Source organism: Phyllobates terribilis, unplaced genomic scaffold (assembly GCF_046119375.1).
Source record: "Phyllobates terribilis strain yellow unplaced genomic scaffold, ASM4611937v1 Scaffold_4__5_contigs__length_816908805, whole genome shotgun sequence".
In the NCBI taxonomy this organism is placed as follows: Eukaryota; Metazoa; Chordata; class Amphibia; order Anura; family Dendrobatidae; genus Phyllobates; species Phyllobates terribilis.
Window position 1 is genome coordinate 766,576,928 of NW_027362764.1, and position 26,714 is coordinate 766,603,641.

The window sequence follows — 26,714 nt, forward strand, 5'->3', positions numbered from 1 at the left end:
TTAAAATCTATGCTTAAAATAACTTGATGCAACCCATCGGTCATTCTCCGATGATAGATTCCTTTTAGGATGCACTGGCGGTTTGTAATCTTGGCCCTTTTTAAAGGTTTCACGGATTTCCGCCTAAAGAGTCACCATTTGTAACAGAGATGAATTGGCTTGCGATTGCCTTGGGACCTGTGTCATCATTTTTCTCCAGAATTGAGCTCTGTATTGCGATTTATTTATGTTTTTGGCAATTTTGTTTGAAACTCATGTCACCGCTCCTGCTCGCAGCTCTATTTTTCATGTCCTTGTGTCAGTGCGTGATAAAGTTTCTATTTTTCTATTTGCTTATTTACAATTATTTTCACGTACTTGTCGTCCTCATCTCTTGGCCAGTCTGTGATTTTTTTTTTTTCCAGTTCCATTCAGTTATATCTCGCCCTGTATTTCAATCGTAAATACATTGGATACGGAAATGCTGCAGATTTTCTGTGCAGATCTGCGCAGGTGAAATCCGCAGCGGGATACATTGGGGTTTGAGTAATCTTCACACACTATTGGAATTCTACATGCAGATATCGACTTGTGTTGTGGGTTTCGCCCTTTGCTGTGTGTTAATTTCTTGTTCGATAGCAAAATTATCACAGATTTCCCATTACGTCACAATGGAGATATCACAATCCTTAGTGAAATGCATTGTTGCAGATTCTTTTTAATGATAGATTTATTTCAATTCCACAAATTTTTGCTGCAAGATTGTCCATTTTGCATGTTATGGAGAAATTGAATCTGTTCCAAACCGTGTGGACTTAAATAGGCTTTATTCACACATTCACTTGATAGACAGAAACGGACTGATTTATTTTTATTTTTTTCTCGGGTGTCGTCCTAGTAGCATTAATTTTTATCATGTGTTTTAATCCTCATTACGACATCAGTTTTTCTCGTACGCATGCTATCCGTGTTTTTCATGGATGACACTTAAACCTATGATAGTCTGAAGTTGTTCACATGTCTGTTCTTTTCCTCAGATCGAGTGGTCTGTGCAAAATCACGGAGACATGTTGAATTGTGATCTGGGTGTTGGATCCAAATCTGCAATGAAAGTCTATGGGTCCGTAAAAAAAATCGGATGACACTCGGATGCCATCCGAGAGCGGCCAATTTTCATGGACTGATTTGAATAAGATGACGCTTGGACCAAACTCAAATGACACTTGATTTTTTTTTTTTTTTTTTAAATGGGCGAGTTTCACTCAAGAGAGAATAGTGTGTGCTGCAATTTTTTTTCACTCGGATATTCAGTCTATGTAAAAAAAAAATTGTCATCTGAGCAGCCCTATTGAATTTTTTTGGTCAGTGTGTTGTCAGATTTTGTTTTTTCTTGGACAGCACACATCCATATATTACGATTGTCTGAAGGACCAAGTCCTTAGGTTAGGGTCACACCACAGATTTTCTCTCCCGAGAAAATTGGCCCAATTATGCCAATCACACTCTGATCTGACTTTGATCAGAGTGTGATCCGATGTTCTCGGAGGTGGAGAAAAAGTTTCTCCACTTTTCCATTCAGCCAGTCCGTGACAGTCGGACAGCACTTGGGTGTTATCAGAGTGTGGACCGATGGTTTTTCATGGACCCACAGACTTGAAAGTCCAATTGTGATCCGAATACCAGAGACAAATCGTGCATGCTGTGATTTTTTGTTTTTCCTCAGACCACTTCATCCTAGCAAAAAAAATCTGACTTGCACAGCCCCATAGACTAAAGGACGGATAGCACTTGACTGGTTAGTATGGTTGAGTACACAAGCTGTGTGTGACTGGTATTTTTACATGAACAAATTCAGATGACTTTCCTATTCAAGTCTATGGGTGCGCAAAAAAAAAAGTTTAATCCTATATGGGTCAACTGAACACCACGCCGGGTGCGAGAAAAGGGAATGCTTGTCACTATTTGAAGTAGCTCCTAATTGAAAATGTTCCAAACCATGCACTGTCCAGTCAAAGGGGGCGCGCACGGCGTCGTCAAAGGGGGCGCGCACGGCGTCGTCAAAGGGGGCGCGCACGGCGTCTTATGTCGCATCTTTTAACCTCTTCAGGGTTGGGAAACCCTAAAGTGGTTAACGGAAGTCACATGCTCATTCCTCGAGCAGCCTCCACTCTAAAACTGTCTGCTCTCTATACTTAACAGTATAAAGGAAAAGACTGCCGAAAACAACGGCAAGGCCGCCGGCATTTTTCCAAAGCAGCTTTGCCTGGAAACGCATCAACTGCGCTGGTGTCTAAAAGTTGCCATGCACACAGTCCTTAAAAGCTAGAAGAACTCTTCAAAACAATTTTAGGAAACGAAAAACTCCTCCAGTCAACACATTGCCCAAAGAAGGCTAAATGCACACTGAGTCCTCGATACATTATCGCCTTTGGACCTGTTTTTTTGTCTAGTTTTTTGGCTTTTTTGTTTGCACCCAATTTATTATACTATTTGTACCTTTCTGAAATGTATTTTATATCTACTTGCCTGTTTTTTTTTTTTTTTGTGGGCGGAGTCCAGATGTTTTTTTTTCTGATTCATCAATTGTTAAATTTTTAAATATTTGCAAAATTTGGTCCAACTCTACTCCAGTTCCCCCTGACATAATTTATGCTTGTTCTCCAAAAGTTTCATTTTTTTAACAAAAATTTGAAAAAGAAGCAACTTGTTTAAAAAGTCTCAAATAGTTAATGACCGAAAAGACACCCTTTTTGTTTTGTTTTTTATTTTGCTTTGAACCAAATTCAGGAATGGCGTTGCAATATTTTGATGAATTTGGCACAATAAACGTTAGCAAATACCACAAGTCAAAAAACAAGTGACTTAAACCCCCGAAGATGTCTTAGTCTTTTTGCTAAGTATTTGGATAGGAAACTGACTGGCTGAGTGCACATAGAATGGCAGAGTTGGAGGGGACCTCCTGGGTCATCTGGTCCAACCCCCTGCTCAAAGCAGGATTCACTAAATCTCAGACAGATGTCTGTCCAGCCTATGTTTGAAGACGTCCATTGAAGGGGAACTCGCCACCTCTCGTGGCCGCCTGTTACGCTCATTGATCACCCTCACCATCAAAAAGTATTCTTCAAATATCTAATCTGTATCTTCTCTTTCAGTTTCATCCCATCCCATTGCTTCTCGACGTTTCCCTTGAAATATTTGTAGACAGCTATTAAGTCTCCTCTCAGTCTTCTCTTTTGCAAGCAGAACATTTTTTAGATGGCGCCATAGTTTTTGCTCACAAAGCTGCTCCAGGAAAATGCTGGCAGCTTTTTCCTAAAGAGGATCCGCTGGCATCCCTGCTGCCATTTTAGGGGGTTTTCAGGTGGAATCCGCCTGAAAGACATTACGTGCACAAAACCTTAATGTGGCCTGATTTTATAAATAAAAAATGAAGCAAACTCCTTTTCTTATCATGGTTCATTTCCAATCTCTGTACATTCAGCCTTGGTCATACGGACATGTGACTGCTACAGCCAATCACTTGCCTCTGCAGAAACACTTTGGAACTGCAGCAGTTACATGTTGGTCCCCCACCAGTACAGGAAGCCAGGTGACGGGTGGGGGACCTGACTACTAGAGGAACGGCTGGGTATTGGAAGATGAGTGTAATTTATTTTTTTATTTTTAGAACAGGCTTGTCCACTTTTCAAGAAAAATCATTGCCTTTAAGGCCCAAAATCTAATAAGAGGTCCATTATACCATGCTAAAGCCCACGTCTAATTTTACCTCAAGCTCTGTCAAATAGCCAATCCAGTTTTACTGGACTGACAAACTCAACTTAGCTACATTTACCTAATCTACTAAAGAGAGACTGAAAAATGGGCTCCTGAAACGCGAGACGAGAAGAAATCTATACAATCCTGGATGTTAAGGCTTTGGGTTAAATCTCAGCATGTCTCCTGTTCTGCTCCATCGGATTCAGTAATGTAACTTCTCAGTTAATCAATGGAAACAAATCCCGCTCTCGCATTGTTTGGAGAATGTAAATGAACCTCGGTACGGAGCGGACGTGCAGAGTTTGTCATCCTTACACCCTATTAGATGATGAAAAAGGGAAACGTGATCACAGGAAATTGCTTTAATACAAGGATCATAACTTTTAATTTTATTCACTTATATAGCACCATTAATTCCACAATGCTTTACAGACATTAAGAGCAATGTCCCCATCAGGGCTCACAATCTACATTCCCTATTAATGTCTTTCTAGTGTGGAAGGAAACCTGAGAACCCGGAGGAAACCCACGCAAACACGGGGAGAACATACAGACTCCTTGCAGATGTTGTCCTTGGTGGGATTTGAACCCAGGACCCCAGCGCTGCAAGTGCAGCGCTAACCACTGCGCCACTGTGCTACGATAGAGAGAGATAGAGTCTCTCTCTCTATCTCTCTCTATCTCTCTCTCTCTCTCTCTATCTATCTGTTTCTCTCTCTCTCTCTCTCTCTCTCTGTTTCTCTCTCTCTCTGTTTCTCTGTCTCTCTCTGTTTCTCTGTCTCTCTCTGTTTCTCTGTCTCTCTCTGTTTCTCTGTCTCTCTCTCTCTCTCTGTTCCTCTGTCTCTCTCTCTGTTCCTCTGTCTCTCTCTGTTTCTCTGTCTCTCTCTCTCTCTGTTTCTCTGTTTCCCTCTGTCTCTCTGTCTCTCTCTCTCTCTGTTTCTCTGTCTCTCTCTCTCTGTTTCTCTGTCTCTCTCTCTCTGTTTCTCTGTCTCTCTCTCTCTGTTTCTCTGTCTCTCTCTCTCTGTTTCTCTCTGTCTCTCTCTGTTTCTCTCTGTCTCTCTCTCTCTCTGTCTCTCTCTCTCTCTGTTTCTCTGTCTCTCTCTTTCTCTGTCTCTCTCTCTCTGTTTCTCTGTTTCTCTCTGTCTCTCTGTCTCTCTCTCTGTTTCTCTGTTTCTCTGTCTCTCTCTCTCTGTTTCTCTGTCTCTCTCTCTCTGTTTCTCTCTCTCTCTCTGTTTCTCTCTCTCTCTCTGTTTCTCTCTCTGTCTCTCTGTCTCTCTGTCTCTCTGTCGCGCCCCTGGGCCTACTTGGTGTCGCGTTGCGCACGCGGGGACTACCCGGAGCCGGGCCTGTTGAGGGTAGTAGTCTCGTGGCGGTGACCCGGTCCGTGCCCAGGGAGTCAAACTGTGTGGCTGAGTATTAGCAGTAGATGTTGGACGACTACGCCACCCGTTGAATGCAGCTATGGAGCTGCCGCTGCAGGGCAGACCGCTGAGGCCGGTGGTACGATGGTGCAGCGTAGATGGTATAACCCCCAACGGGAGGGGTATGGCCTCAGGGCAGCCGACGTGGATGATGGGGGTAGCAGGAATCACTCAGAGACGATGCGGTGTAGTTCAGGGTCTTTACTGGTGATAAAGATAGACCCTCCCGGAGTACTGGCTAGCGATCGGGGCCTGGTCAGTCTTTGAGCAGATGGGATTTCCCCTGGCCAGGCGGAGTTGTAGGCCTCCCCAACTAATTGTACTCTTCTGGCTACCTTGCTAGAGGCGGGTAAAAGTAGCCCACGTCCCTGAGTGTACCGTGTGGTGCTCACCCGTATGGCCGTGACTCGGGGCCTTCTAGTGGCTTCCGCTCCACGACGGCGGTGCTGGTCCCACGCGTGTGACCGTGCCTTCGGGTTTCTTGGCCAGAGGACCTGAAATCCCCTGCCGGTCGGTTTCTGCTGCTGGGTAAGGATTAGTCCCCACAGCCTCGGACTCCGGGTCCGGTGGTAACTCTTCAATCAGGGCGAGCTCTACAGCTGCCAGCCCCTGATTCCTTTTAGCACGACTTCCCCAGAGCTCCTGATCTCTCTTTCCTATAGCTGCTTCTCCTCTTCTCAACTCTTTCTCTCTAACCCTGCCTCAGCCCCAGTTTTATATAGGGGAAGTCCTTCCCCTCCCAGGACTGGGCAGGAGGTGTGGCATGCATAGGATTCCTGACCAGGAGACCTCCCACCTGCTCTCAGACGTAATATCTCTATTACTGTGGCAACCAGACCCCTGGGGTGTCACATCTCTCTGTCTCTTTCTCTCTGTTTCTCTCTCTCTCTCTCTGTTTCTCTCTCTCTCTCTCTGTTTCTCTCTGTCTCACTCTGTTTCTCTGTCTCTCTCTCTCTCTCATTTCTTGGACATTGTAGCAATGTGATTGGCTCATCTTATCTCCATATATGTGCTGGCATTAGCATACATAAATCTCATTGGCTGAATCTAATTCTGTCTGCACTCATATTTTGGATTTTAGGAATCTCTACCTTCTAGTTTCCTTTTTTCCTTATCTCTTTAAGCAATGACATTCCTAAAACCGTATCTGATCACAGGCTTTTCTGAGAGCAAAGTACATGGACAAAATGCACATGCTAGCTCAAACTCCATTTCAGAAAGCTATGAGTTGCACATACAAAAATCAAAATGGAGTGAGGATAGATAAAGTATAAATCCTGCTCTCACAACGTCATTGAGGGCGGATTCATGGTCGCCCTGGAACCAAGCCGTAAATTTAACGGGTGATGGCTCCTTGAGGAAAAAGTTCCATACTTGGATGTTGAGGGCATCTACGGCAGTGAGGCTAAGTGCCCACGATGCAGAAATGAAGCAGAAATTTTCCTGAGCATTTCTGCATCTCCTTGGCAGAAAAACACATGTAGTTTTTACATGCGTTTTTTGATGTGTTTTTGCATGCATATTTGCCATGCGTTTTTCCAATGCATTGTATAGGCAAATACGAATGCAGAAACGCACAAGAATTGGTCATGTCTGTATTTTTTCTGAGAGTAAAATCAGCGCAGAAAAAATCCTGACCATGTGCACAGAACTTGCAGAATGTCATAGGAAGTCGTGGGATAAGGTATGCAAGGCGTTTCTGGACCGTTTACGTGCTGCAAATACGCACCAAAAATGCATCGTGGGCACACAGCCTGAGGCCTACCCCGTCCGTGGCTTTCAAGTAGTACTCGTGATCGCCCACGTGTCGGTGATTGGGCATGCCGTACATGACTTGGCTGGTGCTGTTGAGGGTGACCCACGTCTTGTCGAGAGGGCTGGCACTTTTCCTGGGCTCCAGTGTAAGGCTGTGTGCCCACGATGCGCTTTTTAATTGCTTTCACAGCGGCAATTCCACTGCAGACACGCTTAAAAAAACGCTTGGTAGAAGGTTTGCCATGTTCCCCAATGATAATCCACATGTGCTGTGCACATGCTGCGGAAATTTCCGCTGCAGATTATCAATGTGGAAAAAAACGTAGCTCTACCAATTTTGCAAAAGCGCTGCATTTTTGCCGACATTGACTTGCATTGGAACTCATGTAATCCACATCACTGGATCTGTACATGCGGATTACATGCATTTCAATGTGCGGATGGTACCCGGGTTTGGAGAAGAGGAGACTCTCTCCTCCGGACCCAGGTACCATAGAACCTGTAAAAAAAATAAAAATAAAAAAATAAAAAATAAACAATATACTTGCCTTCTGATGGCCCCCAGTGTCCTTGTTTTGGCTTGCTGGCAGATCGCGGTAGACTCAAGGACCTGCCATGACGTCATTTAGTCATGTGACGGGCCACGCTACCGCTGAATTCGGCAGGTCCTTTCAGTGTACAGCAAGCTGCCGGCAATCCGAGAGGCATTGAACAAAGACTTCGGGGGCCATCAGAAGGTAAGAAAATATTTATTTTTTATTTTTTACCATTCTTTCGGTCACATTATATAAATCCATGCCGTTTGCATGGATTTATATAGTGTGACCAAGTTGTCAAGCACTTTCCAAGTGATGCTAAAATTGCTTGGAAAGCGCTTGATTACCCGCATGCAGAAATGCATGTGAAGAACGCTTCACATCTGCTTGTCCCTGGCAGGAAAATTGCATGTACAATCCGCATGTACAATCCGCATGTACAATCCGCATGTACAATCCGCATGTGGTTTTTCTGCCAGGGAGATGCAGAAACGCTCAGGAAAAAATCCGGAGCATTTCTGCATCGTGGGCACATAGCCTAAGTCTCAGATTGTTTGTGGTGCCATCCTCATTGTCGTAGAAAGTGTCCGGGGGATTTTAACTAGTGTTGAGCCACCCCCGTAGTGTTCGAGTTTGGTTCGGTTCGTCGAACACCCGTGTGTTCGCCGAACTGTTCGCCGAACTGTTCGTCGAACTGTTCGTCGAACACCTTCGAACACCGTTAAAACCAATGGCAGGCAAACAAAAACACATAGAAACACATAGAAAACACCTTCAAAGGTGTCCAAAAGCTGACAAACTGCTCAGAAGACACAACTAACACATGGAAAAGTGACAAGTACATATAGTCATGCGAAAAGAAAAGAGGTGGAGGAGTAAAAGGAGGGGGAGACACAGATATAGGCATGTCATGCCCTTCTAAAATCCAAAAAGTGAGAAGCCGACACGTTCAGTCCGCTCCTGCCCATGCCACCTCCGTGTCGCCGGGTTTGTGCCAGAGCCGCGGTGAACCCTGACGGCCAGCCCCCCTCTCCCAATACTGGTGCCTGTCCGCTGGTGGGTCGAGCGAGCCCCCCTGTGGTGGAGGCAGCTGTAAGCTTTTTAATTTAAATTGTCTCTCTAATTTGAATGAATACACTTTAAATCCATTTACAAGGATCTATTGGAGGGCAAGTCTCATGCCAGCAGCCGCGTAATTCCAGCTCCAGTAGCGTCCACTAAAGCTGCTGCAGTTAAAAAGCTTTTATAAGGATCGAGCTCGGCTGTCCACCGCAAGGCATCCTACTGCCAGTCCCAGCCCCTATGCCTTGGGGTGCCTCCTGATGCTCTTCACTGAGTATCCCGTGGTCCCGAAGCATTTCCTTTGAAAAAATGAAGTGTCCAAACTACAGGTGGTGTAGCTTGCTTATCAGCCGGGATAATCCGCTGACTAGCAGACACTGCTACTAGGCACAAAGTATTTCCTGGGCTAGATGCAGTTAAAAATTTTAATTAGATACTCTCGTTGGATGCTGAGAAAGCATTCCATAGAGTCTCCTGGCACGCCATATATGATTCTCTTAAAAAGCTTGGGGTAGGGGTCTAGGGGACCCTTTTATAGCCAAAATCACGGCCCTGTATCGCAATACGTCACCTAGGCTGAAGATAAATGGAACTGTATTACCCTGAGGGCTCGGTTGCTACAGAGGTATTGCACCTCACCCAGAGGTGTGATATCTCACTCTCAGGTAAGGATGGAGTGTGGATCAGGACCCGACACCTGCATGCATTACACCACATTGCCGTGGGGCAGGGCGACCAATATGCCCCTGAGATGGGCACGACAGTCCCTGTCCCTGGCTGGAGTGGGGGGAGGGAACACTGAGGAAGGGGAACCCTGTAATGCAGGAGCAGGGAGGAAGCAGTTCCTGGGTGCATTGAGAAGGGAGTATAAAAGGTGGGCACCATCTTAGTTCAGTGCAGAGAAGTCTGAGCAGAAGTGGCAGGGAGCAGGGGCTCTGCATGAGCTCTGCTCCGGAGGCGGGCCTAGTAACAGAGGCCCAGGCCTGGAAGAGGGAGAAGGAAGGAAGAGGAGCGGAGAAGGCTCCAGGAACGAGGAACGAAGGGATCCCAGGGGTGCGGACGGGCGAGTCGCCAACGCACGCCCGAATCCACCTGCGTGGAGGAGTCAGGCCAAAGGGGGAGACCGGTCCCCGAAACTAGTGGAGGCAGGAAACGACCCTCAGCTAGAAACAGGAGGCTGTGACATTTTATGTGGCGCAGCCCCTCGCTACACCCGCTAGGAAGGCACCACACAGGGTCAGGGAAACTGGCGCCAAGTTTACCAAGAGGAGGCCCGAGGCAGCCGGACAGAAGGGTTGGTAAGAAAGGCCAGACAAAGGACACACAAAGGGGGTTCTGTGAAGCGCTCCAAAGTTATCTATAGTTGTCTGAGCCCCTCACCTGTTGAGCACAGTACGACGTGGGCAGCCGTTACCTGCAGACGTGGTCTGGATAATAAGAACTGTGAGTAAAGGCCCTGGACTGCATCACTGACTCCGTGTCGTTACTGCTGCTGCCCTGCACCATCACCCCCATCCTCCGCATTCACTGCCCTGAGGCTATACTCCTCCCATGGGGAGTTATGCTACGCTCTGCTGCACCCACAACACCAGCCTCAGCGGTCTGCCCTGGAGCGGCGGTTCACTCTGACCGCAATCCACGGGTGGCGTAGTCGGACATTTAAACATCAAAACCACATAAATAGTTCCGCCACTGGTTTGACCGCCCTGAGCCACGGAACCGGGTCGCCGCCACGGAGACTACAACCACCAGCATCCACCAAAAAGGGTCCGGCTCCGGGTGTCCCAAGGCCCAGGGGGCGCGTCAGAACATTTTCATCACCTTTCACAATCACCAATGGGACAAGGCAGGGATGTTCTCTGTCCCCTCTCTTATACATCCTAGTGACGGAGCACCTGCTCTCATCAATTCGCCATAACCCCAATATTAGGTGGATTGAGGTGGGAGGCACCGAGTACAAGTGCTCTCTATTTGCTGATGATGTCCTAGTATATATCACTCAATCATGTAGCGCTGGCGTCCCTGCCCTCTGCTAGGCAGGGACGCTGCTCACCTCACCGCTCTGCTCCGTGCCCGGCGTCCTCTCCCCGCTCTGCTGTCAGCGCGCGCTCCTTCCCGGCGTCCTCCTCCCGCTCTGCTCTCAGCGCGCGCCCCTTCTCGGCCCCTGTGCTTAGGGCGCGCGCGCTCCCCTCCTCTTAAAGGGGCCGCGCGCGCCGTCCTAAGGAGTCCCCGGCCAATGGCCGGAGGACTTCATCATATATAAGGCACCTCCTCCAAAATGGAGGTGCCCGAGCAATGTTGTTTGCACCTGTGTCTCACCTGTGCTTCAGCCCTCAGGTCCCGTTGCCAGTTTCCTGTCAGTTACCTGCCAGTTTCCTGCCAGTTACCTGCCTGATTCCTGCCTGAATACTTGTTACCTGTCTGCCAGTCTGAGGTCCGACGGTCTGCCTTACTACTCCTGTCAGTCTGTCTAAAGGACCAGCCTGCCCGCTCACCTGGGAGCACACATCAGCTACCTGCCTACTTTCCTGAGGTCCGACGGTCTGCCTTACAACTCCGGTCAGTCTGTCTATGGACCAGCTTGCCCGCTCACCTGGGAGCGCTTCTCCGTTACCTGCCTGCTTGCCAGCCCGGAGGCTCCGCTGTCACGTGCTGTGACCATCAGCTACTTCAGAGACTCTTGCCCGCTCACCTGGGAGCGCTTCTCCGTTACCTGCCTGCTTGCCAGCCCGGAGGTTCCGCCGTCACGTGCCGTGACCACCTGTTATTCCAGAGACTCTCGCTTGCTCACCTGGGAGCACACATCTACCATCTGCCTGCTAGCCTACCCGGAGGCTCTGCCATCACAGGTCGTACCTACCCTTTACCCAGAGACTGCCCTGATCACTTGCCGTATCTCCCTGTCCGTTCATCCAGAGACTGCCACCCGCTCCCTTACAAGGGCTGCCCCCTTGTATAGTAGCTCAGAGGTTCCGCCTCCCAGACCCGTTACAGATTGCTCGGGCCATGGAACCCGGTGGCACCCAAGCTCCCTCGCTCTCGGACCTCTGTCTTGAACTGTCCCGTCAGAGGTCCCAACAGGAGGCCATCCTGGGTCACCTGCGGAATGTTAATACTCGCCTGAACACTCTGTCTGATCCACCAACAACCTCCGCCAGTGCCATATCTTGCAATCCGGCAGCTCCGCTGCCCACTAATACTATGGTATCCTACCCCGGACCCCGGCTTTCTGCACCTCCTCGCTTCGGAGGCGACTCCGTCCAGGCTCGGGGCTTCTTAAATCAGTGCACCCTGCATTTTGAACTTTTGTCCTACCAGTTTAACTCCGACCGGGCCAAAATTGCCTTCATCATGTCCCATCTCACCAGGGAGGCCCTGGCCTGGCTAAATCCTCTATGGGAGAGAGGAGACCCCCTGGTGTCCAACTTGCCTGCTTTTCTCACGGCTTTCCGGAAAGTCTTCGACGAACCCGGACGGAAGACCTCATCTGCATCATCGTTGCTACGCCTCCGTCAGGGGAGTCTCACCGTGGGCCAATATGCCATACGGTTCCGTACCCTTGCCTCGGAGCTGACCTGGGATAACGACGCTCTGGTTTCCGTCTTCTGGGAGGGTCTGTCCGGCCGTATTAAAGATGAACTTGCCGGTCGGGACACTCCTACCACTCTCGATGACTTAATAACTCTTGCCACCCGGATTGACCTACGGTTCCAGGAGCGTGCCAGAGAGGTCACCCGTGAGAGGAGGTTACCACGTCTAGCTCCTTCTTTTCAGAAACCCGTCACTCCTTATGTCTCTAACCAGGTACACCCTCCTGAGCCTATGCAGGTCGACCAGACCAAGATGGTCAAGACCCGTCAGGACTTACGCCGTGCCGAGGGGACCTGCTTCTACTGTGGCAGTAAGGAGCACCAGATCCGTGCCTGCCCGGAAAGGTCGGGAAACGCCTGTGTCTAGGTTCGCTCAGAGAGGTCCACCTAGACAAGAATAAATCCTCTCCATCCCTGCTGTTGTCAGTTTCAATCGTCTACGGGGAGAACCGTTATTTCGAACTAGCCCAACTGGACTCTGGAGCAGCCGGGAATCTTATTTCACAGTCCCTGGTAGAGAAATACCGCATCCCCACCAAACCTCTGGCTGTACCCTTGTCTGTGGCTGCCGTGGATGGGGGGCTCTTACCACGCCCCATCCAACTCATCACCGAATCCATTACTCTGCAGGTGGGAATGCTGCATTCTGAGAGTATCTCCTTTCATGTTCTGCCTGGACTCTCTCACGCCCTCTTGCTAGGTCTGCCTTGGCTCCAGAGACATGCACCCGTGCTTGACTGGCAAACCGGAGAAGTCCTTCGCTGGGGACAAGACTGTCATAAGACCTGCCTGGTTCCCGTCCATCCCGTCCGTCCCTCTCCTACCCCAGCTAATCTACCTGGACTTCCAATTCCTTATTGGTCTTATGCTGATGTCTTTAATAAAAAGGAGGCAGAGACATTACCCCCTCATAGACCATACGACTGTCCCATCGACCTGTTACCCGGTACTACTCCTCCCCGTGGGCGTATTTATCCTTTATCCGCTGCTGAGACCCGGTCGATGTCCGAATATATTGAGGAGAATCTGGCCAGGGGATTCATCCGGAAATCTACCTCCCCGGCGGGAGCAGGCTTCTTTTTCGTTAAAAAGAAGGACGGCTCTCTCCGTCCCTGTATAGACTATAGAGGCCTAAACCAGATCACGGTGAAGAATAAGTACCCCCTTCCGCTCATTCCAGAATTATTTGATCGTCTGAGGGGGGCTAGAATCTTCACCAAACTAGACCTCCGTGGGGCGTACAACCTGGTTCGTATCCGTCAAGGGGATGAATGGAAGACTGCATTCAACACCCGGGACGGCCACTATGAATACCTGGTAATGCCCTTTGGTCTCTGTAACGCTCCTGCCGTTTTTCAAGAGTTGGTCAATGACATCTTCCGGGACCTTCTCTACTCCTGCATAGTGGTGTACCTGGACGACATCTTGGTCTTCTCTCCGGATCTCCAGACTCACCGGAGGGACGTTCGTCAGGTCCTGCTCAGGCTCAGGCAGAATCACCTCTTCGCTAAATACGAGAAGTGCCTCTTTGAGCAGACCTCGCTTCCGTTTTTGGGCTACATTATTTCTCAGACCGGCCTACGAATGGATCCAGAGAAACTGTCTGCCATCGAGAAATGGCCTCGACCGGAGGGGCTGAAGGCCATTCAGCGGTTCCTGGGCTTCGCCAACTACTACCGCCTCTTCATACCACACTTCTCTTCCCGGACTGCCCCAATTTCCGCGCTCACCCGTAAGGGTACTAATCCCAAAGAGTGGCCGCCCGAAGCAGAAGAAGCCTTTCTTTCCTTAAAACAGGCCTTCTCTTCCGCCCCGGTGCTGCATCGCCCGGACGGCAACAAGCAGTTCTTCCTGGAAGTGGACGCCTCCTCCTCTGGAGCTGGAGCGGTACTTACTCAAAAATCTTCTTCCGGGAGGATGGTAACTTGCGGCTTCTTCTCTAAACTCTTCTCCTCCTCAGAGCGCAATTATTCCATAGGAGATCGAGAGTTATTGGCCATCAAACTGGCATTGGAGGAGTGGCGTTACCTGCTTGAGGGGGCTCTTCACCCGGTAATAATTTACACTGACCACAAGAACTTGGCTTATCTCCAGCATGCCCAGAGACTTAACCCGCGCCAAGCCCGGTGGTCCTTGTTTTTTGCTCGTTTTGATTTTGTCCTTCATTTTCGCCCGGCTGACAAAAACGTCAAGGCGGACGCCTTGTCTCGATCCTTTCTGGTATCTGATCTCGAGGAAGATCCGAAACACATCATCGATCCCGCCAGAGTAATGCAGGTGGCTCCCGTGAGTCTAAATCGTCTTCCTCCCGGAAAGACGTTCGTATCAGTACCTGATCGGGAGAAGATCCTTCACTGGGGTCACTCGTCCAAACTGGCTGGCCACGCTGGTCAGAAGAAGACCCTCCAGCTTATTTCCCGGCACTACTGGTGGCCTACCCTGCACAAGGATGTAATAGACTTTGTTTCTGCCTGTGTGTCCTGCGCCCGCAACAAGGTTCCGAGACATCTGCCAGCCGGTCGCCTCCTTCCGCTCCCAGTACCTGCTGCCCCCTGGCAGCATATTGCAATGGACTTCATAACCGACCTCCCACTCTCTGCCGGTTATACGGTCATTTGGGTGGTCGCTGACCGCTTCTCCAAGATGGCTCATTTCGTTCCCCTGCCAGGCCTCCCGTCTGCACCCGAGCTAGCTAGAGACTTTATTCGTCACATCTTCCGTTTTCATGGCCTGCCCCTCCACATCGTGTCGGATCGTGGGGTACAGTTCACCTCACGCTTCTGGAGAGCCACTTGTAAACTACTAGACGTCTCCCTGGACTTCTCTTCCGCTTACCACCCACAGTCCAATGGTCAAGTGGAGCGGATCAATCAGAACCTGACCAGTTACCTCCGGCACTTCGTTAATGCCCACCATTCTGACTGTGTGGATCTCCTACCATGGGCCGAGTTCTCTTACAATAATCACGAGAGCGAATCCTCCTCCAAATCCCCGTTTTTTGTAGTCTTTGGTCAGCATCCTCGGATTCCTTTTCCTGTCTCCACCTCGGTGGACAACCCGGCTGCGGAATCTCTCGTTAGCAAATTTTCCTCCATTTGGGAGAGTACCCGATCCGCACTCCTTCTGTCTTCCGAGCGTATGAAAAGACACGCTGACAAAAAACGTCTGGACCCTCCTCAATTCCGTCCTGGGGATAAAGTCTGGCTCTCGTCCAAATATGTCCGGCTCAAGATCCCTTCCTATAAGTTAGGGCCTCGGTTCATCGGCCCACTGGAGGTCATCAGTCAGATCAACCCGGTGGCCTATAAATTGAAACTCCCGGCCAACTTACGGATCCCTAACTCCTTCCATGTATCTCTCCTCAAACCTGTGGTACTTAACTCTTTTTCCAAGTCTACAGGTACGCCTCCTGCTCCGGTTTCTGCTGTGGACGAGTTTGAGGTAGAGAACATTCTTGCCACCAAAAGGGTAAGAGGAAAGACCTTTTTTCTGGTAGATTGGAAGGGGTTTGGTCCTGAGGAGAGAACGTGGGAGCCCCGGGAGAACATCCATGCCCCTCTCATCCTAGCTAAATTTCTGTCTGGCCTAAAAAAGGGGGGGCCTAAAGGGGGGGGTACTGTAGCGCTGGCGTCCCTGCCCTCTGCTAGGCAGGGACGCTGCTCACCTCACCGCTCTGCTCCGTGCCCGGCGTCCTCTCCCCGCTCTGCTGTCAGCGCGCGCTCCTTCCCGGCGTCCTCCTCCCGCTCTGCTCTCAGCGCGCGCCCCTTCTCGGCCCCCGTGCTTAGGGCGCGCGCGCGCGCGCTCCCCTCCTCTTAAAGGGGCCGCGCGCGCCGTCCTAAGGAGTCCCCGGCCAATGGCCGGAGGACTTCATCATATATAAGGCACCTCCTCCAAAATGGAGGTGCCCGAGCAATGTTGTTTGCACCTGTGTCTCACCTGTGCTTCAGCCCTCAGGTCCCGTTGCCAGTTTCCTGTCAGTTACCTGCCAGTATCCTGCCAGTTACCTGCCTGATTCCTGCCTGAATACTTGTTACCTGTCTGCCAGTCTGAGGTCCGACGGTCTGCCTTACTACTCCTGTCAGTCTGTCTAAAGGACCAGCCTGCCCGCTCACCTGGGAGCGCACATCAGCTACCTGCCTACTTTCCTGAGGTCCGACGGTCTGCCTTACAACTCCGGTCAGTCTGTCTATGGACCAGCTTGCCCGCTCACCTGGGAGCGCTTCTCCGTTACCTGCCTGCTTGCCAGCCCGGAGGCTCCGCTGTCACGTGCTGTGACCATCAGCTACTTCAGAGACTCTTGCCCGCTCACCTGGGAGCGCTTCTCCGTTACCTGCCTGCTTGCCAGCCCGGAGGTTCCGCCGTCACGTGCCGTGACCACCTGTTATTCCAGAGACTCTCGCTTGCTCACCTGGGAGCACACATCTACCATCTGCCTGCTAGCCTACCCGGAGGCTCTGCCATCACAGGTCGTACCTACCCTTTACCCAGAGACTGCCCTGATCACTTGCCGTATCTCCCTGTCCGTTCATCCAGAGACTGCCACCCGCTCCCTTACAAGGGCTGCCCCCTTGTATAGTAGCTCAGAGGTTCCGCCTCCCAGACCCGTTACAAATCACATATATCCATCCATGCTGTTATGGCTGAAATAGATCACTTTGTTACATGGTCAAATTTTAAAATCAATGCAGCGAAGTCTGAGGCCCTCGATGTCTCCCTCCCCAAATCCATATAGGATTCCATCCAGTCCAACTTTCCCTTTGCCTGGCCCTCACAGGGTATCAAATACTTAGGAATTCCTATTCATAGAGACCTCTCCCATCTATGTTATCTTAATTTTGGGCCCTTTATTGAACAACTCCATACAGACCACGATTGGCAAGTTAGAACTGTAAGATTCACTACGTGAACCACTGGTGTTTTGTGGAAAAGCACATGTACACTGTGTTCCAAATTATTATGCAAAAAGTGTTTAGGAGTGATAAGGGAAGAATTTGTTTGTTTGTCAGTTAAACTCATTGATGGTGATGTGTGTCAGGGCTCTTTATATCACTGTAAGCAATTGCACACACCTGTGCTAATTAGTTTGGCAGGTGTGTCCAATGAAAGGCAAGACTACTTAAGAAGGCTGTCTCACATTATTAAGCAGCCTACATTTTCTGCCAAAATGGGAAAGAAAAAGGATGTGTCGGCTGCTGAGAAGCAACAAATTGTGGAGTGTTTAGGTCAAGGCATGACTACAATCAACATTGTGCGATGATCAGGATGAAGTGTCTTGGCAATCAAGAAGTATGTAGCTGATTCACAGTACACACGTGTGCGTGCTGATAAGGGCAAATTGAGGACTCTTTCCTACAGGCAATTACGTCAGGTTAAAAGAGCAGCGGCAAAAAAGCCTTGTCATAGCAGCAGACAAGTTTTTGAAGCTGCTGGTGCCTCCAACGTCCCCCGAACAACAAGATGCAGGGTCCTTCAGAGGTTTGCAGCTGTGCATATGCCATCCTGTCGACCTCCTCTATCCACTTCACACAAGCAGAAACGGCTCCAGTGGGCCAAACATTACATGAAGACTGATTTCAAAACTGTTTTGTTCACGGATGAGTGCCGTGCAGCGCTCGATGGTCCAGATGGATGGAGTGGAGGATGGCTGGTTGATGGACACCCCACGCAAACACGGCTACAGCGCCAACAAGGAGGAGGTGGAGTAATGTTTTGGGCTGGAATCATGGGGAGAGAGATTGTCGGCCCCTTTAGGATCCTTGAAGGCGCTAAAGATGAACTCCATAATGTATGTGGATTTTCTCAAACACCACTTCCTGCCATGGTTCAAGAAGAAGAACCGTGTATTTCACAGCAAGATCATTTTTTTGCATGATAATGCACCATCTCATGCTGCACATAAAACATCTGCATCTCTGGCTGATATGGGCATAAAAGGGGACAAACTTATGGTGTGACCCCCATGCTCCCCTGACCTCTACTCCATTCAGAACCTCTGGAGCATCATCAAAAGGAGTGTCTATGATGGCGGGAGGCAGTTCACATCTAAGCAACAGCTCTGGGAGGGTATTCTGTCCTCATGCAAAACAATTGAAGCAGAAACCATCCAAAACCTGACAAATTCAATGGACGAGAGTTCAGAAGCTAATTTCGAACAAGGGGTCCTATGTGAAAATGTAACATCACCTAGAATAAAGTTTTGAGTTGAAAACTGTTTGATTTCAGTTTCTAATAACCTGCTAATGCTTATAATTTCAAAAATGACCATTTTTTTGGTCTTTATTAAAATGAAAAGGTTGATCGAAAAGTTTGGGGGATCTAAGAGTGTGGCAACCCAGTAGTCATGATTACTTCGAATTCTGACAATATGAGGGTCATGTTGCAGGTAGTGCAGCAAGAAGGCACTTATGTGTCTTGCGCATCTCGGAGCCCCAAAATTATTTTCCGGGCTAGATGCAGCTAAACATTATTATTAATTTTAAATCTGGTGGAGCTTAGTATAGATGGCCTAATAGGATCGGTGCTGCACACTGCTACAAAGCCCAAATTATTTTCCAACCAAGATACAGATAAACATGATTAGTAATTTTAAATCTGGTGGAGCTTATTATAGATGGCCTAATAGAATCAGTGCTGCACACTGCTACAAAGCCCAAATTATTTTCCAGCCAAGATACAGATAAACATGATTAGTAATTTGAAAGCTTAAAACAGTTGGTAGAGTGATTTTAACCAATCATCCATCTTTTACTCTCCCCAGGATGACACAGGGGTAGAAAAGTCGTTTCGGATCCATGATTTGTTCATCTTTATGAACGTGAGTCTGTCTACATTATCAGTGGAGAGCCGCGTGCGCTTATCTGTCAGCACACCACCAGCAGCGCTGAACACACGTTCAGACAGAACGCTGGCTGCGGGGCATGACAAGATCTCCAAGGCGTAAGTGGCTAGCTCCGGCCATTTATCCAGATTGGAAGCCCAAAAAGAGCTAGGGTCCAGTGACACAGTCATGGCTTCAATGTTTACTTGGAGATACTCCTGTACCATCGTCTCTAGGCGTTGACTATGTGTCAGACTTCTTGTCTCCTGTGGCCTTGCAAAGGATGGGCTAAAAAAGTGGTGAAATGATTGCGCAAAATTTATGTTACCAGCAGATACTGTGGTTCTGTTATGGTTTGAGTGCTGAACACTTGACGGTCCCACGGTTGGCAAGTTGGAACTGTGAGATTCACTACGTGCACCACTGGTGTTTTGTGGAAAAGCACATGTAAGATTCTGCAACAGTCTCTGCTGATACTCCTGCATGCGTGCATCCCTTTCTATGGCAGGAATAATTTCTGCAAATTTACTTTTGTACCGGGGATCTAACAGTGTGGCAACCCAGTAGTCAGGATTATTTCTAATTCTCAAAATTCGAGGGTCATGTTGCAGGTAGTGCAGCAAGTAGGCACTCATGTGTGTTGCGCATCCAGGAGCACCAAGTCCCTGTTGTGTTGGTGGCGAGGTAACAATCATGCTTCCTTCCTCTGTCCTCTCCCCCCAACCTCGCACAACAGAAATGTGATCAAGGTCTCCCTCATTTGATGAGTCTTCCATCAGTTCGTCCTCCACCTCTTCCTGGGCTCCTGCACCTTCCTCACTAGTTTGGCTGCTACCATGCGCCCTGGTAAAACCATCTCCCCCACCCTCACATGCCTGCCGCCTTGGTGCTGCCGACCGTCTGGACCTTGCAGATGTTAGCACTTCCGCATACAACTCCTCCTCCTCTACTTCCTCCACCTCCTCTTGTGCCACCACCTGACTCCGAATTCTGTTTAACATGTGCTCCAGCATGTAATTCACCGGAATAGTCATGCTGATAATGGCATCGTCAGCACTAAACATCTTCATCGCCATTTCAAAACTGTGCAGAAGGGTGCATAGGTCCCTGATCTGAGACCACTCCTCCAGCGTGATTTGCCACACCTCTGGATCTCGTTGGCCCAGGCTATACGTCAGAACGTATAGCACCAGGGCTTGTCGGTGCTGCCACAGTCGCTGCAACATGTGCAGAGTTGAATTCCACCGGTTAGGCACATCGCATTTTAGCCGGTGAAGTGGCAGGCCCAACGACTTCTGTAGAGATGTAAGTCGCTGAGCTGCGGGATGCGAACGGCGGAAGTGAGCACACAGCGACCGTGCCCTCTGCAGAAGGCCATCTAGTCTGGGATAGTGGGCTAAAAATTGCTGGACAACCAGGTTCAACACGTGAGCCATACAAGGCACGTGTGACATTGCCCCGGCGAAGGGCCGCACCCAGGTTTGCAGCATTGTCGCACACGGCCTTCCCTGGTTTCAGGTCCAGTGGAGACAACCATTCATGAAATTGGTTCTCCAGAGCTGACCACAACTCCTCAGCTGTGTGACTCACATTTCCCAGACATTTCAAAGTAAAAACCGCCTGATGACGTTGAGCCCTACTGCCAGCATATTAAGGAGGTGTGCAGGATCCCTTCTGCACAGTTAGAAATCTTGTGGCATGACCAGACAGGCTTTGGGTGCAGGTGGAAGACCGAGAGGAGGTTGAGGAGGCAGAAGCAGTGGAGGAACTTTGACATAAAGAGGATTGACGCACAACTCGTGGGGACGGCAAGACTTGGACAGCAGCCCCTTGTCCTGCTGTCACCGTAGTTACCCAGTGCCCAGTCAGCGACATGTAACGCCCCTGTCCATGCCTACTCGTCCAAGTGTCTGTGGTGAAATTCACCCTGTCACACACAGAATTTCTCAAAGAAGCGGTGATGTTGTGTGCGACATGCTGGTGGAGCGCAGGCACACCTTTCTTTGAGAAGTAGTGCCGACTGGGCATCTGGTACTGGGGCACTGCGACGGACATAAGGTCTCGAAAATCCTCTGTGTCCACCAGGCGGAAAGGCAGCATTTCTGTAGCCAAGAGCTTGCAGATGGTGAAATTCAACCTCTTAGCTTTGTCATGGCTAGGAGGAAATGTTCTTTTACTTGTCCACATCTGAGGGACCGAGGGCTGGCTATTGTGCTTAGACGGGGTTGATAAGGGTGTCCCCGGCAAACTGCCGGTCTGTGAGGAAGATGCAGGCGGACATGTTAGGTTGCCTTGATCCAAAGGTGGTGCTATCGATGTCGGACAGCGCTCAACACCAGCTGGTGTTACCACCTCCAAAGAAAATGATGACCTGCCAATCACGCTGGCTGTTGCGGGTAAAGAGGTGGCAGGTCTGCGCCCCAAAACAGGTGTGACTACTGTCCCCCCAGTCACAGAGAATGAAGAGGCCGCGGATGCACAAGATATGGCAGACGGTGGTTGGCCCGGCCGGCTAGGCCGCATTGTAGCACCCTGAGCTTCCCACTGCAACTTATGCTTCATGTCCATGTGCCGGTTCATGCATGAAGTACTCAAACTATGTATTTTTTGGCCTCTACTTAGCTTTTGCTGACAAATGTTACAGATAACACGAGTTGGGTCATCTTTATCGATCTGAAAAAATGCCCAGGCTATGCAAGGCTTAGCACCCATGCGACCTGAAGAGCCACCACGACTTGTGGTGAGAGGCAGAGTTGTGTTTGAGGATGCAGTTGTTGACGTGCTTCCAGTACTACGTCTCTGTCCAGGAAGGCGCAACCTGACCTCGTCGTCACTAGCATCTTCCTCCACCTCCTCTGCTGACCTCATTTCTTGGCTGACTGTGGGTTGACAGTAAGTGGGATCTCCAACCTTATCATCATCACCCTGTGCGTTATCACACCCGTCGTCCTCAGAGCCAACCTGTTCCTGCCCTGACAAAAAACTAAAGTTGTCGCTCCAATCATGTATTTGAGTCTCATCATCGTCTTCCTCATTGTCTTCACCAACAGGAGTTACAGTTTGGGAATGAGGGTCTACATTATGGTCAGAACCTTCTGCGTCTGGTCCTGGATCCGACTCCTAAAGATTCTGGGCATCAGTGCAGATCATTTCCTCGTCTGGATTCACAGAAGCGCTGGAGTCGACCTCTGATTCCCAGGCTATAGTATGAGAAAACAGCTCTGCAGACTCAACCATCTGTTCTACCTCATACTCAGACGGGCAGCTGGAGATTTGGGAGCTGTGAGGAAGCAAGTGCGATTGGGGTGACACCTTTGAGGACTGGAGTATTTGTGATGTTGAAGTTGATGTGGAGGAGAGCCCACTTAAAGGAGCACTTGATATCCGTTGAAGCACCTGCTGTCTTTGTGCCTCATCTGGAATTTTTAGCGATTGGCGTGGCCGTAAGAAAGGGATCTTATCACATTGTCCGCTAAAAGAAGTAGACATTTTAGTTTGACTGGAAGATGGTCTTTCTTCTGCAGATGTTACTGTTGCTTTAACACCTACCCCACGGACACAACCTTTTTTCCCCTTCCCAACACGCCTATTCCCCTTTCCACCAGCAGCAGGCCTTTTACCACTCATTTTGGTGGTTAACTAATTCACAACTCTGGAGTTGTTTGCACAAAAAAACAATGGATGGGAACCGAGCAGAGCTGAGTGGCCAAACTGTGGTATTAGGCCAAAACTATTGGCTGGGTTAGATGCAGAAAAAAATTATATTCAATTTGCAACCTGATGGAGGTCAGTATAGATGGACTAATAGAACAAGTCCCACTCACTGCTAGAAGGCCAAATATTTTTTCAGAGCTAGATGCAGACAAAAAATTATTTTGAATTTGCAACCTGATGGAGGTCAGTATAGGTGGACTAATAGAACAAGTCCCACACACTGCTAGAAGGCCAAATATTTTTTCAGAGCTAGATGCAGAAAAAAATTATATTCGGTTTGCAACCTGATGGAGGTCAGTATAGATGGACTAATAGAGAAAGTCCCACTCACTTCTAGAAGGCCAAATATTTTTTCAGAGCTAGATGCAGAAAAAAATTATATTCAATTTGCAACCTGATGGAGGTCAGTATAGATGGAGTAATAGAACAAGTCCCACACACAGCTAGAAGCCCAAATATTTTTTCAGAGGTAGATGCAGAAAAAAATATATTCAGTTTGCAACCTGATGGAGGTCAGTATAGATGGACTAATACAACAAGTCCTACACACTGCTAGAAGGCCAAATATTTTTTCAGAGCTAGATGCAGGCAAAAAATTATTTTGAATTTGCAGCGTGATGGAGGTCAGTATAGATGGACTAATAGAACAAGTCCCACACACAGCTAGAAGCCCAAATATTTTTTCAGAGGTAGATGCAGTTAAAAATTATTTTTAATTTGCAACCTGATGGAGGTCAGTATAGATGGACTAATAGACCAAGTCCCACACACAGCTAGAAGCCCAAATATTTTTTCAGAGCTAGATGCAGAAAAAAATTATATTCAGTTTGCAACCTGATGGAGGTCTGTATATATGGATTAATAGAACAAGTCCCACACACAGCTAGAAGCCCAATATTTTTTCAGAGGTAGATGCAGAAAAAAATATATTCAGTTTGCAACCTGATGGAGGTCAGTATAGATGGACTAATACAACAAGTCCCACACACAGCTAGAAGCCCAATATTTTTTCAGAGCTAGATGCAGAAAAAAATTATATTCAGTTTGCAACCTGATGGAGGTCAGTATAGATGGATTAATAGAACAAGTCCCACACACAGCTACAAGCCCAATATTTTTTCAGAGGTAGATGCAGAAAAAAATATATTCAGTTTGCAACCTGATGTAGGTCAGTATAGATGGACTAATAGAATGATGCTATGCCCAAAAGATTTTACTTCACTAGGTGCAGTAAAAAAATTGGTAATCTATACACAGGTGGTATATCTTGCAACACAGATGGGCTACTCCACTGACTAACACACTCTGCAATAGGCCAAAAAGGATTAGCTTTGCTAGATTCAGCCAAATGCTGTGAAAAAAACTTGCACAGCACTGGCACAGACCTGCCTGGCAAAAACTGATAGGAACTGATGTAACCTAGTCCTGAAAAGGACTCCAATTACAATTAGTCTTTACTCCCACAACCTATCTATTTAAGAGCACAGACCTGGCTGATAAAAGTCGTAGGAAATGCTGTAACCTAGTCCTTAAAAGGACTGCAATCACAACTATTCCCTACTCCCAAGCTATCTGTAGATTTGTGCAAAAATTGGCTTGAAATTAACAAGGTATAGCGCACACAGCAACAGCGGTGCCGTCTAACACGCAACTGCAGCAGTGAGAAAATGGTGGCGACGGGGAAAATGGCTTGGTCTTATAGGGCAAGGACATGTGACATACACTGCCAATGACACATGCCCTTGCTTGTGTGAAAAAAAGCACTTCGCTCCGTGTGTGCGCTGCTGATATGCTGACAGATTGCACCTCCCCACTGTAAATGCGGGAAAGAGAAAAAAAAATGGAGATCTTCATTATTCCTGCAGAGATCCATCCCCTGCCCCTCCCCCCACCCCGCTGTACACTCAAACTGCGTATTAATATTAATTTTCATCATTACTGAGAAAAAATCCAGTTATGATTTTGGTGCACGAACAGTTATCGAACATAACCTCGAACAGCCGAATTTTTCTCAAATCGTTCGTGTTCGCCGAACGGCTCGAACACCGCACAAAACAGCTCGAATTTGAGATTGGCGAACAGTTCGAGTAGAACAACGCTCATCTCTAATTTTAACTTCAAAGTCCCCACCCAGGCCATGACTTTATCCACGTGGTTCTTGAGCTCAGGTTCAGTGTTATATGTGTGGGGGACACTGCAGTTAGAGCTTTACGTGCGGCTGGGAGTAGTTGTCTATCTTGGTAGGTGGAGTTTTGGTATCTGGCGGTCTCATTTTTGGAGGTTTAGTTCTTCGGGTCGGTTTTCTGGTTGATTTCGTGGATGAATCTGTACTGGCAGTCGTTGCAGGTTTCAGGGTGGACTTCAGACTTTGTACTTGCAGACAGTGATGTTAGTCGCCGTGGGCTCTATATATGAAGGCCTGGTCAGTGTTGGAGTGACATGGCCAGGAACCATGCTGGTAGCTTCCACCCTTGTAGGATGGATGACATTAAGAGTTGGGGTGTGCATGATCTGTTCCCCTAGTTCTGATAGTTATGGTCAGCTTATTAGGAAGAGGGATGGGCTCACAGACCGAAGGGACAGTTGTATCCATCGGCCTGGCTATAGCTGGTGATGTTGAGGTTGGGACAATCTTTACTGGTGGCTCGTGGGCAGCTGTGGTGGAAGGACCAACTAGCGTCACAGGGGTTGGCGTAGTGTACATCTTTCTTTGAAGTCTTTTAGGCATGTGAGGCTTGTGGTCAGTAATATGCCACCCCATAATGAGGTAGCCCAGGCGGGCAGACATTGCACCTTCCTTTGCTGGGACCTCAACAGAGATGTTTGGCACACTGTTCTGATCCATGGAGCACCCAACCTTTGAGGACAGTAGTGCCCCATTCTCTACCACTTTCTTCACCTTTATGTCCAGGCCTGGAAATGCTGACATATCAAAGAGTCTGATATTGACCACAGGGACCAACTTCATGTGATGTAACTCTTCTTCTGAGAAGTCCCTCATGCTCCTCAGCAGCTCCACTCTCGGGCTCATTTTAGTCAAATCAGCATCTAGGATGATGGTGAGGATGGTGACAGGCACATCGGTGCCACAGAAGAAGGGAGAAACATCATTGGATTCAGATCCAGCCATTCGTATAGAAGGCGGCTCACTATGGTCCTCAGGGAGAACTTCGATGGAGAAGACATCGGAAGTTTGTGGGATGAATGAGCCGTTAGGAGCCAGCAAGAAGGTGGTGACAAAAATATCATACACCCATTTATCACTGTCCAAAGGAAGCCCCTCCATTGTGTCACCCACCCAGTGTAGCCATGATGCGAGTGTCTCCTTCTCAACCTCAATAATTGGTCTGGGATTCTGCTCATTGGAGCCACTGTCTCTTTAATGTCCGGGAATAGGGAATGCATGGAGGCCTCGAGCCAGGGGTTCCAGTCACGGCCCTGCTCCACAGGATCATTCGGCCAGACCGCCCTTACTGAGGAGGCCAAGACCAGCACCAGGAGGGTCCGGAGGGCATTCATCTGACGTCATCCTCATGGTGGCGTTCTGCAGGATATGGGGGTCTCAGTGGACACTATGGCCCCTCATTACCAACATCGGTTGGTCTCCGCTCTGTGTCCCGGAAGAGGCCTCTAGGGCCACTGCTGTCACATAGGCCTCTTCCGCTGAAATAGCAGTGTTCCTATAACTCATCAAACATGGGCATGGCGGTGGGCACATGGGGTGGGCATACGGGGTCCCAGCGAATCACCTACATAATCAAAATGGTGGAGACCACAGAGCAAAATATTTAGTAAAATGGTATATAATGAGGTTACATTGACACTTTAGATAGCTTGTTGCCGATCCCACCAGTGTTGGCTGGATTTGTGTTCATGGGCAGCCATGATGTCTGACGGTGGAGGAACAAGTACCAGACATGGTGTATTTGAACATATTTCATTCTTTGATCTCCTGGAGATAAGTGGAGTTAGAGGTATTTGTTAGCTGATGATCATTGCCCTGGATACTAGATAATGACTGCACTGCCATTCGCTTTGTTTGAAGCTTCGCCAACATGTCTGCCTTCAGTGTCTGGGTACCTAG

At 48.7% G+C, this 26,714-nt stretch overlaps 1 protein-coding gene and 1 pseudogene across 2 annotated transcripts in view; one reads left to right on the top strand and one right to left on the bottom strand.

Moving 5' to 3' along the window:
• LOC141264129 (dystroglycan 1 pseudogene) lies at window positions 1-26,149 on the bottom strand (annotated as a pseudogene).
• KHDRBS3 (KH RNA binding domain containing, signal transduction associated 3) overlaps window positions 1-26,714 on the top strand; it is a 176,696-nt gene that overhangs the window by 72,096 nt on the left and 77,886 nt on the right. The gene's annotated exons all lie outside the window — the stretch shown is intronic.